Below are 14,151 nucleotides of genomic sequence, written 5' to 3'. Positions count from 1 at the left end.
TCGTTTTCTGTTAGCTGGTTCTAAATACCCTGTAATACTTTCATCCACTTGAATGGTTTCACACTGTCTTGATACGTTTGATGCTATAGCATATGAAGTTACATTCAAATATTTCAAGGAAAAAGACACTATGGTAACTACTATTAAATCGGGTTATTCGGTGGTGAAGCACTAGGTTGCTGAAACTGTCATGCTTTGACCTGTGTTGTTATGTTGTTATGTCCTCTTTTATCTCTATCTCCCCCTTATTCATTAAAAAATTATTTATTTATTTTTTATTATTTTTTTAATTAAGGGGAAACAAAAAAAAATTAGCAGGCTATATTATAGTAACTTTTTTGATTTCCTATTAACTTGATTTGAAGACCTGTATTACGCCCATTATCTTGTTTTGACTCATTAGACTCTGTTCCATTCTGATTGATAGTATCAAGTTTGAGGGTATAGGCAACTACTTTGAAGACAGTAAGATTTACTGTGATGCCCATTCTGGTTTGACTATTATCTTCTTTTGAAGTCCTGTAATGTTTCCAATGTTTAGGTTTTATTGGTCTTGTTCTATACTGTTTTGTTCAATTTTATTATACCTAATGATATAGGCAATTCTTTTTAAGGAAGCAAGAGGCATTATGGCAACCATTGTTGATAACCTTGTATTCTGTTTTTACATCATGTAGTATGTCTATCCTTGGTTTTGACTGACAGCTTTGTTTTGCCATATTTGACTTTATTCTCTTCCAAAAAAAGTAATAAGAACTATGAGAGTAATAAAACCCAAAATGTGTAAATTTTGTTGTAAAAAAGAGAGGGAAAAAAAGTGCTCTAAAAGATACAACCACAAGTGTGTTTAGGTATGTTAAGATAGATGACCATATTAGTGAGTTTTTGTTGGATCAGTAAACACAACTGTTTGCAGTCTCACTGTTTGAATGCCCACTTTGTATGCTTTAATCCTGTAACTTGAACAACTATTTCTAATATGACAATATGTAAACAATTAACCAGTGATTTCTTACCATTTTTTTTGGTAATTCTGTATTACTTGTACCCTTATACTGTTTTGACTTTTTTCCTTTAAATAAAAAAAAAAGAAGTAGAAAAAAAAGATATCAGCTACAACACCAATGTATGAACTATGAAAGAAATAATTGATAGGCTAAATTTCATTAAAATTAAAATCAAAATCTACTTGTGAAAAACACAATGAGAAATCAAGATATATACAGGAAAACATTTGCAAAACACATACCCAGTAAGGGACTGCAATACACAAAGAACTACGAAGATTCAACATTACGAAAATGAACAGTATACTTTTAAAAATTGATGGGATTTAGGGTAACTCATTTCTAGGACACTTGCCCAGCATGTGTAAGGTCATGGGTTCCATCCCTAGAACTCAAAAAATAAAAGCACTGAAGAACCCAACTTCCTCAGTAAAGAAGACATAAAGATAAATAAGCATATACCAAACATCATAGATCATTAAATCACAGGTAACCAACCTAAAGGATTGCAAATTAAAACAAAGTGATCTATTATACTACTACAGAGTTATTAGAATGACCAAAGTCCAAAACACTGTCAACAATAAATCCTAGTGAGGACGAAGAATGCCAGGACTTCTCATTCATTGCTGTTGGGAGTGCAAAATGGCCCAACTATGTTGGTAGATAGTTTGGCATTTGTACCTTTACCATGTTATCCAACAATTATGCACCTTGATATTTACCTAAATTAATTGTCTTCATACAAAAACCTGTGTACAAATGTTTATAGCAGGTTTATAGATATTTGTCCAAATTTAGAAGCTGACAAATTTTTTTTCAGTGGTAAAGGGATTAATTATAATCAGACAGAAGAATATCTTCCTGCACTGAATGTAAATGAGACAGTAAGCCATGCCATTTTGGAAGAGAGAAAATCATAACAATTATAAAAAGACCTGTGGTTGCTAATAACTTGGGGGAGGAAGGAATAAACAGGCAAAGTACAATTTTTAAACAGTGAACAAACTACTTTGAATGACATTATAATGGTAAATATGTATCATTACATATTTGTCAATAATACATTTCAAGTATATGTCACCAAGAATCCTAGAACCACAGAACTTGGGTGATGAAAATATAGAGTACAATTGGGGTGATGGGACTATTTTCCCTCCACTCACCTGAAACTGGGCAATGGTTGAGGGCCAACTCCTGACCTTTTTGTCCTAGGGCCTACTACCCAAAGGTAGAGATAAGATACATGCATGACAGACCTGCCTGCATGACCCATGTTAACCTTTCTTCATGTATATGGACTGCACCTCATACATTTAATTATAACAGAGTGAATTATGGGAAAGGGCATTGTTAAAGATTAAAAACTGGTGGTCAACTTGACACCAGCTGGATTAAATCAGCATGGTGCGGAGTGTAGATGGCCCACCTGAGGAGAGTTGCCAGCATAAATAGAGGTGTGTAGAAGAGTGAGACGTTGTGGGTTTCTCTAAGTATTGCTGTTTTGATTCATTGGTTCTCCTGGAGAAGCTTGTCATGAGTAGCTTCCCCAGTGTGAGTTTAACCATTGTTATCAGAGGAGCTCAGGACTTTGTTGGTGAGAATGGATGTGGTTCACTTTTGGGGAGCTGTGATTCTTACATTGAACATCGCTTCTGGAGGGGAAGAATATGCTGTTTATAATCTTCAGGAGAAATTAATCACAATGGCTTTCTGGCATGTGCTCAATTGTTCTTACCAGTGGATGAACTTGGAACATCCATGTCCCTGACTCAGGATGTCTGTGGTGATTATTAGGGCAGCCCTGGTCTTTGTTCTGAGCATGAATTCTCAGCTCCAGTGTAGAACCCTCAACCTACAGGCACAACTCCTTCACCCTGCTGGCACAGACTTTCTAGCTTCCGCTGCTGACCTTTGGGCCTTCCCGGCACAGATCCATAAAAGAGACTGGTGTGAATCCTTCTCGTGGGCTCTAGACCACCAACTGGACTCGTGGGAGGCATTGTCATGGGTCTAGGTTTTCATCTGGACTTATGCAGGACATTGCTATGGGATCCAGGCCCTTGGCTAAATATTCTGTGTCTTTAGTGTTGTGGACAGATTTCCTGCACTTTCTTATGTTTAACTCTGGGTGACTGTCATAAAATAATATGATAAATTCTGTGTCCTGACTCTAATTGTTCTCCTTGGGAAGCCTGAGTACAACAGAAATGCATGGTAGATATACCTGACATGACCCAGCACCCTGTCAGTTACGTTGTCAGTCAGCTCTGGAAGACTCAGTGGGAGATGCCCTAGACACAGCACAATGTTTCAAATCCTTAAACCCAACACATTCAGCACTTATGCCATTTTCATTTTCAGAGGCATAAGCTCTCTCACTCTGAGTATTCTTTCACCTAATTAAACTTCACTAAACTTCTCTTACTGTCACGTGCCGTATTCAGTTCTTCGTTCATTGTGCACAAGATCCTAGAAACCTGACCAAGACCCCATCATTAACAGCAACAATAATGTGTTGATAGAGATCCATAAATTGTAAAAAATATATGTCTCTGCTGGAGTATGTTGGTAATGAGAGAGACTGCATATGTGGGGATAGGAGGTATGGGATATATTTGTAACTTTTGCTCAATATTGCTGTGAATGTGGACTGCTCAAAAAAATCTATTAATCACAGTTTTCAACTAATAAAAATAAAAGTTTTAGAGTTTTACATCATTTTTATCATTATTTTATTATGTAGTAAAATTATTTCATATCCATGAGAATAATATGCTTCCGTTCCTCCACTGAGTTGTTTCTATTTAAGTTCTAAATCAAGCAATATATGTAGGCAATTCTTCAATTTTTGCATCTATTTTATGAAAGTTAACTTCTAATTATGAATTGTTGAGAATGGCTTAAGTATTTTGGGGTCTTTTAAGTAGTTCTGAGTACTTTGATTAAACATGGATTTCTCATTGTAATCATTTGCAGCATCTTTTAGTTGCTTGAAAGTCAAATACTATAATTTTGTAGATAATTGCAAAAGAAACCCTAATGTATTTGTAGGGATTATTTTTGTCTCTGTAACTTGTATTTTATGTTTTAGTTGTGGCATTTGAGTAGGGTTTTAAAATGTCCTACCCAATATATTGCTTATATTCCCTAAAGGAGAACAATCTCGAAACATAAGAAAAGAATCACCTTTTGCTGGAGTCAGAAAACCGGTTTGGTTTTCTTGAGAAGTTGTGAAATCTAACCTTTACCAGTTAAATTAAGATATTTTGGACCTAATGTCAAACTATTGTGTGCATTTCATAAACATACACTTGAAGAAGACTTAAAATAACACAAGTGTGCTTTACGTGCTATGCCATGTCACAAGGAAATGTTATCTCATCTCTTATTTTCTTTCAAAAGCCATTGTCCTTAAACTTGAAAAGCAGAACCATGAACTTGTTTGTACAGCATGTTGAGAAAAAGCTAAACTTTTATCTCACTCACAATATTTATAATGTACTGTAACTTGAATTAAGGGCTGGAGATATTTGTTTTTCTCTTTCTGTTATTTTTTATGGAGATAACACCCTGGAGATTAGCAACCTTCAGCAAAACTCTTGTTTATTCATGTAAATGTTGTATGTTGCAGGTGCTTCTTTGGTACCCAGCCTGCAAGCACTTTCTAGTCCTCATCATGATTCTGAAAGAAGTTAACAAAACAGAATCTCTTCTCCTGTAGCTCCACAAGGAGCCAGGGATAGTCAGACAATTCTGCCTTGTGTTGATCATTTGACTTCCTTTACATGGAAAAAGATGAGCTTTGCAAACACACCAGGAAATGGTAGAAGAGAAAGGCTTGGAACATTTCTTCACTAAAAAATAATTTATAAAAATTACAATAGGATAGATCAAATAAATTTATTCTTCAAGGTTTATATGTTTACATGAGAAGAAATTTTGGATACCAACTGTTCTGTGATATTTCTATTAAAGAATTTAAAGAACCTTTCATTTGGAGCTCCAAATGGAAAAGAAAACATTGTGACTACTTATCATCTCTGTTGGGCGCAGGCGCTCAACATACCATACCCCACCCGGGACCAAGGACCATGCCAGCTTCCGCAATGCGCTACATCCCTCTTTAAATTAGCCAACCCGTGCGCACTTCGTGCTCACTCCGTACTCTGTGGCAACTCCTGATTGGCCACAGCTGGATATAGTAGCTAGAGCCTACATCCCATTCCCGCCCTGCTTCCTCGTGGCAGCCTGTGATTGGTCACGGCCAAATATATAAACCAGAGCCCGCGTAAATAAACCAGCAGTTAACTGTCGCCCACAAGAGCGTCTCCTGTCTCATTGGGGAGCTGCGCCGGTCAATCTCCATTAACCATACTGAGTATAAAAGAGGGCATGGGCTCACTGAATTCTGACAAGGAGAACTAATTGAGCCCATGAGCCATGAAGCTTGACTCAAAAAATCTTTCTCTGTCTTCTTCTAAGAGAGGGCAATTCTACTGGTGAGGATATTAATAATTCAAGCAATGGGCCTGTGGTGTACTAAGAAATGTATTTGGTTTTTTCCTCTGCTCCTAAAATTCTTGGAATTTCCTGAGTAGTAGGAATTTTTTATATTCATAGCATACCCCTTTTGGTTACACCTGAGTATACACTTAATGATGACTCAGGTTGGGGCCTCATGACGGCCTCAATTGGGGCTGGTCCCCACAAAGACCAAGTGAATAGAAGTTGTAATTTTCAGCCCCATACCCCAACCTGCTAAATGAAGAGGTGAGGGATGGCAACTAAACTCTTTGCAAAAGTCCTGCACAATGTGATTTGTAGCTTTTGGATTGGTGAAGTTATTTACCTGCTGGGAGGGTGACACATACTAAGTCCAGGAAAACAAAAGGTCCTTTAAGAGGGACCCTTCTTGACCTTACCCTATGCACCTCTTTATCTAACTATTCATTTATATACTTTATAATAAGGTCAGTAAATGTAAGTAACATGGCTTCCCAAGGTCTGTGTGTGAGCCATTCTAATGAATTATTGAACCTGAGGAAGGCACCAGGGGAACCCCAGTTTCCATAGCTAGTCAGTTAGGATGATGCCAGTAACCTGACACTTGGGACTGATCTCTGAAGTAAATGCAGTCTTGTAGGACTGACCTGAACCCTATACACATTCATGACAGACCCTTAATTAATGTGTTGCAGCCAGTGGTTCAAGACAACAGGAGCGTGTTAAACCTGTGGAGTCTGACCCTGACCTGGGGGGAAGATAGTGGCAGAACTGAACTGAGTCAATGGACATCCAGTTGGTGTCTACACAGTATCAGAGCTTGGTGTAGAAAACCTCCACATATTTGGTGCCAGAAAGGTTGTATGAATATAGAAACATAGTTTTCTTTTAGGGACACAGTAGCAGAAATTATGATGGACAATACCTTAATACCTTAGATTAATACCTTAGAATTATTTTGAGTAGGAAATCAAAGGTACTTTGAAAACCTGCCAATGTCAGTGCCTTAGAGTTCCAAACCTTTTCCTGAGCTATAACTAATTAGGGCTGTTAAAGAGAGGAGTGGCTAGACTAAACTTGGATTAAAAGTCTCCTAAAGACAATGCTTGATATTTTAATGATTAACAAAGACATCATCAAGCAGTTTATATATGTGTACACAATTGCCAACAAATTATTCATATTTAACACAATTGTAAAGTAGAATGTCTGCTAGTGTGTAAACTAACACACATCAGAAGTCCTATACCATTTGCTTACAGTTGATATACTCTATATCTTGACTATCTTACCTGGCAGGTTCAAATCACAACAGTTTTTCTTCAACAATATGGACTATTTATACTAGTCAACATCCACCAGCAACCTTTACTGAAGCATTTTTGGGAAAGCTGTTCTTATTTGTTGGAGAACAAAATAGACACTAGTAATTTTTGTGCTGGTGTCAGTAGTTAGTAACAGTGTGTCTTTTGCTTATTTCTACTGTGCAGAATGCTGTGTTAAAGGCTATCTCTATAGTTGGAGTTTAAGTGACAGTTATTTTGGACAGTAATACAACTGCTTATTCTAGAAAAGCTAAATCAGTTAACTTGAAGGAAACTGCTTTTTTTTTTGAAGATAGTAAAGACATAAACTTCATATCATTATTTTATAAAACTTCACTATGTGACAGAGGATGAAGTGAATGCACCCCATAATAAAATTCAATATTCAGATATTTCTAATGACATTTTCCATCTCTTTTTTTTTTTAGTTCCTTATATAAAACCACTCCACTGTAGATTTGAGTGAGGGAATATGTTGCTTTCTTTCTTTATTAGTTTGTGTTGTAGTGTTTCTTGCCATCCTTCAGTGGGTCACTCCAGGGTCTTTTGTGACTTGGAAATAAAGCACAATAGTGTTAATTAAATGCAAAAATCATTGACATAAAAAAAGACATGCAGATAATTTCCAAGATAAACTTACCAGTATACCTTCTATAGAGCATGTGACAACAAATATTAAACACGTGATGGAATTTCTATGTGAATAAGGGTTAATCTTTTAAATACTTTTTAATAATGAGAAAGCTAAGCCTTCAATTTTGTGAAATGTATATGAATAGAATTTTTTCTATTCTTCCTTTCATACATACAGATTGCCTGCACAGTATTGTGGGTCAACCAGAAGTATTAGGATAACATTTCAAATACGAAGAGGAAGGAAACACAGCTCAGTAGTAGAGTTCATGCTCAGAATTTTTTCAAAGCCTAATAGCAAACAAACAAACAAACAAATAAAACATCATTCCAGATAAAGTCTCACCAGTGGTTTCCAGTTCCATACTTGGGCCCTAACTCCTAAATGCTTAACTTAATCTTTCCTTTGATTTCAATATATCTATGTAAATCCCTTTTAGATGTTTGATAGATCCATTAATCTCAATATTTTAGAAACCTCAATATACTCTAAAAGTTCTCACTCATTGTTTTTGCAAACTATTTGGAAGATTGTGAAAAATTAAACATTCTGTATTTCTTTTAATGTCTCACATCCAGTAACCACTAAACCTTATCAATTGTATCTTCCACACCACTATATATATAACAAGTAAGGCCTATGGGATCATTCCCTTCCATTCACTTAAACTTGGTAACACCCAAGGACCAACCCCCACCATCACCACAGGTAAGAATAACAATGACCCTTGAGTCTATAACATTCTAAAGTCCCAGAGAGGATGCATGTGTATTAGGCCTGCTGGCACATATTCTAATGACATTTCTTCACACTGAGTTCATTAAATATTCATACATATGGACTGCATCTCTTGTATCCAGTTATAACAGAAGACTTGTGGGAAAGGACAGGTACAATAGGTACATCTGCCATGACTCAGCACCTTGTCAATCAGGCTGTCAGTCATGCTCTGAAAGACCCAATGGGAGGCACCCTAGTCTCCACCCACATTTCAGATCACGAGCCCAATCCATTTAGTGACTTTTTTCTTTTTGTTTTTGCCATTTTTCCTTTCTGCTGACATGAGCCCATTTGCTATGCTCCCCCTTTAACTCCATTAAACTTAGTTGCTTCCGCACTGTCATGTGCCACATCCAATGCTTTGTTCCGAGTGCATAAGAACCTGAAAACTTGGCCCCTGGAACTCATCATCCAGGGTAACACACCTACTGAACTTGCCCTTTTATCGTCCCCCTACTTCAACACTGTGTCATTTCCAGACTGTTTTTATCACAGTTTCTTCCATATTGGTCTCTTTCTTGTGCTTCTCCAATTTACATTTCATTGTGATTCCAAAGTAGCTTTCTAAAAATGCAAAATTTTGATGTCAGCCCTCAAAATGACATTTTTTTTTTCAGAGTAAAATCCAAGTTTTTACTATAAACTAGTTTCTCGGTGATCGGGCCCTGGTCCACATCACTTGTCACTGCCTCACTACTAACATACAGAACTTTTGAAGCTTATATAAATACATCTTGATATTCATTGGTAGCACACACTAGTCATGCCATCCCCCTCTTAGGTTTTTTTCTGAGTCAATTTTGGCACCACCAAATAGCCTTCAAGACACTTATTATTTTGAGGTAGATATTCTCAATCACTTTCCGTGTAAGTTGGTCATAACACTTTAGTGAATATGTTAGAATCCAACACATCCTACTCTATTTTATCTCCTTTACTTCTTGATTTTGTTACACTCATTATGTTTTTAAGGTTATATAAAAAAAGACAAACCAGTTGGTTTCTATTTGTACTTATTTCCTGATTTATATATTTTGTATTCAAATAACTTTTTAAGAAAAGAGATTAAATATGTCGTGTAGACTGCATGCTAGTTACAAACATTTAATATTGGTTGATTCATTCAAAATACAACATAATGTATTTATGTCAAATTAAGAGAAAAAATTCTCCTAAACCTGTGGTTTTTGTTTGAAAGTTAGTGACAAAAACATACTTTACCTTTGAATTCAGAGTACCAGCTAGTTTTTAAAAAGAGAATTAAAGCTAATGTCTCAGCAAATAGCCTTCAAGTAGTCTGGCCTAAGCAGACTTGTAATAGTTTCCCTTAAATCATGAACTCTCATACCAAGAGCCTTTGTTAAAATATTTAAATATTTAGAAAAAACCCCACAAGTTTAGGAAAAATTTTTATTTCTTGATTTGACATACATAGATTATATTCTATTTCCAAATGAATGGACCAATGTTAAATAATGTTTGTAATTAGAGTGTAAAAATTTGTTGAAATAATGACAATATTTTGATTAGTGTTTGCATGGCATATGTTCAATAGATAACGATATTTAAAATTAATTTCATATACAAAGGATAATTGAGTCTTGCATTTGTATTTAATCTGACAATCTATATTTTAATTAGTATATTTAGATGCTTTTGATTTAAAGTGATCATTGATATGATTAAATTAAAATCCACCATCTTACTAATTATTTTATATTTGTTCTTTTTTTTCCCTTTGGCTTATGTTTAGAAAATTAGAACACTTTTTTGTTGTTTTTAAGTGGCTGATTATCTGTAGCTCTTTAAAATACTCTTCAGTGTCATAAAAAACTATTATCCTTAGTAATCAAAGCAACATTTTGGTACCATTTAACATTTCCATTTTTTTCCCATATTTAAAACATCTAAACAAAGCAAATAAATACAATATTGACATAGTTGTAATTGAGTAAGCTATTTGGAAAGTATTAGAGACAATATCAACATCCAAAATGAAGTTCATCTGCTGACTAATTAATATTACTACTAGGGAACTTCTAAGGAAATAATCCAACAGAACACTAAAAATGTCATGACATGACAACACTAAAAAATGCTGTCATGAAACAAGTAACTATCCACTGTAATCTTAGTGATAATACAAAAAATGAAAAATAAACTTATAACCAATGGCAATATAAATTAGATATTGTTATGTTAGTGTAGATTATTATTTTTCTTATGCATCTAATCTAGACAGCTTATATTTTCTGAAAATGATGATAAAAATGAGGCTACCTAGATGTGCTGCAATGAATTTATAAAATGTTATATGAAATTAATTAATTTGTTTATTTTTTGGAGTACTAAGGTTTGAACCTGGGGTGGTCACACCAAGCTACATTTCCAGGCTTTTGAAACTATTTTTAACACAATGTCTCCCTAATTTGCTAAATTGCCACAAAATGACCTTGTGATTTCTTGCTTCTAAGGTGCTAGGATTGGAGCTGTGTGTCTCACTTTGCCTGGCTAAAATTACTGGTTTTGTTGTTGTTTTTGTTTTGCAGCACTAGGGATTGAACAAATGACCTTTGCACCGAGCTACACTCTAGCTGTTTTTAATTTTTTTTTTTTTTTAATTTTGAGACAGGATTACTAAATTCCTCATGCTTGGCTAGAACTTGAGATCCTCCTATATTAACCTCCCAGAGTGCTGGGATTATAGTTGTGTGCCACCATGCCTGTATGTTTATGTGGAAAATTTGTTGATTAGCTTGAGTGGGCTTTGGCTAATGTTAGGGATTAGTAGTCAGATGAACTAGCTGCCCTTGCACTGTGACCTATAGTTTTTATAAACATGTATGGAAGGGTTCAGTGTGTAGCTAAATGATACAGTGCTTGCCTAGCATGTGCAAAACCCTGGGTTTGATCCCCAGCACTGGAAAAATAAACAGTGCTTTCTGGTGCTGTAATATAGCTCTAAACCAATTTGTAAACATGTCGCACATATCTGCAAAATTTATACGCACCGGAACACATAACAGTTAATATGACTAACAAGGAGACACATAATGAATAAAATATGAGAAGGGTGCTATAACCCTGAAGGGGATTGTAATTGAAAGCAATTAGCTGGATTTTATGTGGTTTGTGCAGAATTCCATCTATCTGAAATAGATGATAAAAACTGAAAATAGTTTGTAGAAAGATAACATTTAAAATATATTCGAAGAGTATGTTTTAGATGTGTAAAGTTGCATGGCAGTGAGAGGCACCCATTTGCGCTCCTCAGTCGGTGTGGTAAGTGACACTGGGCAGGATAAAAGATCACAAGTCTGATACCTCATTGTACTTTTTAAATTAAGATCAATTCCCCAGATCTGTAGGTGTGTCTTAGCTGTGAGTATTTACTTGAAGAACTGGAATTGCTGGAGATAGTAATTTTCACTCTTTAGTTGGATAAGAGTTTGACTTTGGAAACATATATATTTGTAGGAATAATAGATATGGAAATATATAGAAGGAATTAACAGTTTGGTAGTCAATTTATGATGACAACATTGCAGCTCACCATAATTTATGTTTTTTAGGCATATTTGAAAAGTTCAAGAGATGACGTTAGAAAATGTCTGACATGTTAGAGACTTTATTTGTTTTGTGTTTTTAATTAGAAATGTTTGATCAATACTTTTGATTTAAAGTTGAAATGCATTAGGGGATGTAATTAACTGTGTTTATGAACTGTTTCAATGCTTACTAACAATATAAGTTCAGATTTTTATATTTTAAAAAGCTTATAAAAATTTAACAAAAATTGCTGTACTTTTCAGTGGTGTGTTTGAGAAATTAAAAAATATTAAATTTATGTGTTTTTAGGAAATTTAGTAACATACATTTTTGAATGGTTTTTAAATCAGCAATATATTGAACACATTAGTTTACTAATTAAAAATTAATTAAAGAATAAGCAAAAGTGATTGTTCTTATTCTTGAGTAGCCTTTTTTTCTTTTTTTGTGTGTATTGGGAATCAAACTCAGGACTTTGCTCTTGCCAAGCAGGCACTGCTCCACTGAGCTGTACACCTGACCCCCTTCTGTGCTTATTCTTAATACAAATCATTTAATTCATAAATCAATTAACAAAAATTATAGCATGAACTCAGAGGGTTAGAAAAATTCAGTCTTTTAATTAACTATAATAATAAGTTGCATATTTTAGTTAGCTCAAAATGGCTCCTGGGCTCATTTTGCATAAGAAGTTCTCTCTTGGATTTTAAAACATTCACTGATATGCTAAGCCCAAAGATATTTATCAGTTGAATATGAGAGCACGACAAATTTATGTCATTCTGGAAAACTCAGATTATTTTACCATTTGTATTTAAGTAGGGACATTCCTTGTATTTTAAATATTTTAAAACAATGTCATATAGTATCTCTCATATGAGTAAGCCAAAGTACAAACTTAGGAAAAAATAAAAGAAGGCTAGAAGGAGACAAGGGGATGAGATCTCTTACAGATGGAAGGGGGAGGGTCTGGGGGAAGAGTGGAGTAAAGATATACTGTGTATAGGATCCCAATACCTCAATGAATGTGGACATTATATGCCATCAACATGAATACTATCAGCAAGAATGAATGGAAGGAAAGAAAATTAGAGGAAAAGAGAGGAAAGGCAGAGGGAAGGGCATTAAGAAAAGAAACAAGCTGTGTTATGTATATATACCATTTCCCCAAGATTATTGTAAAATGCATGTGCTACAAACACATACTAATAAAAAATATTTTAAACAACATAATATTTAGTGTAGAGAATGTGTAGTAAACAGTATAAGAAAAGACATTATCAACAATTGGCCAAAAGATAATCACTGGTAATATTTAGGTGTGTCAGCTGGTAGGAGATAGATACAGAACGAAAGGGAAATAAAGTGATTATGATGTGATATGTATGGATACCACTTCCCCAAGATGAATGTAATCTTAGGTACTGGAAACATATATTAATACAAAAGAAACTACAAAATATATTTTTAAATCATTAAAGGAAGTAAATTAGTGTCTAACTGTACTGTACATATAGTTTCTCATGTATTGTACTAAGCAGTTAAGCCTTTTGTTTGTTTTTACTATGGCAGTGTATGCAGATTGTACACATGAAGAAGGGAAGGCCAAGCTGTCCAGGTGACTTTGGGTGCCAGGTAATACAGGTGCATGGAGTTTAATGTTAGGAAACGGCAAATAATATGTTATCTCTGAACATTTCAAGCATGTCTATAAGAAACACAAACAATCATTATGGTTTAAAACACATTCCACATGTAATGACTGTCACAGAAAGGCAAATCTTGATTTCAGGGTTTTCCTATTAGGGAGGACGTTGGACAAATTTCTTAACAACCTGCAGCTCCAGTTTTCATACCTATAGAGTGTAGATGATATTACTACCTACTTTACTTGTTGAGGAAATGAAGTACTTATATTTAAAGCATCATAATGGTTACAGGACAGGTTGAACATCCTTTGCCTGAAGTTGTAAATGTTCTAAAAATTTGAAACTTTCCAAAGTCAATGTGACATGGTAAGTAGAAAATTTCATATCTGATCTCATGGGACAAGTTACAGTCAGAACACAGTTGCAATAAAAACACTGTATAAAATTAACCTCAGGGTATACATACAAGGTATGTATAAAACTGAAAAGAATTTCGTGTTTAGATTTGGGTCCTATTTACAAGATATTTTATTATGTATATGCAAATATTCCAAAAACCCAAAAATGTTCTAAATGTTTTAGCTCCAATCGTTTTGAATATGGGACTCTCAAACTGTGATAGTTCTTTATAAAAATTAAGAATCCTACAGAATGGTTTTAATAGAGACTGTTATCTGAGGTGCTTCTGAAAAGGATATGAA

This window comes from Cavia porcellus, unplaced genomic scaffold, assembly GCF_034190915.1.
Source record: "Cavia porcellus strain 051 isolate PalLab524CR breed Dunkin Hartley unplaced genomic scaffold, mCavPor4.1 scaffold_2, whole genome shotgun sequence".
Taxonomy (NCBI): Eukaryota; Metazoa; Chordata; class Mammalia; order Rodentia; family Caviidae; genus Cavia; species Cavia porcellus.
The sequence above is the reverse complement of the archived record's forward strand: the minus strand, read 5'-3'. Positions refer to the sequence as shown.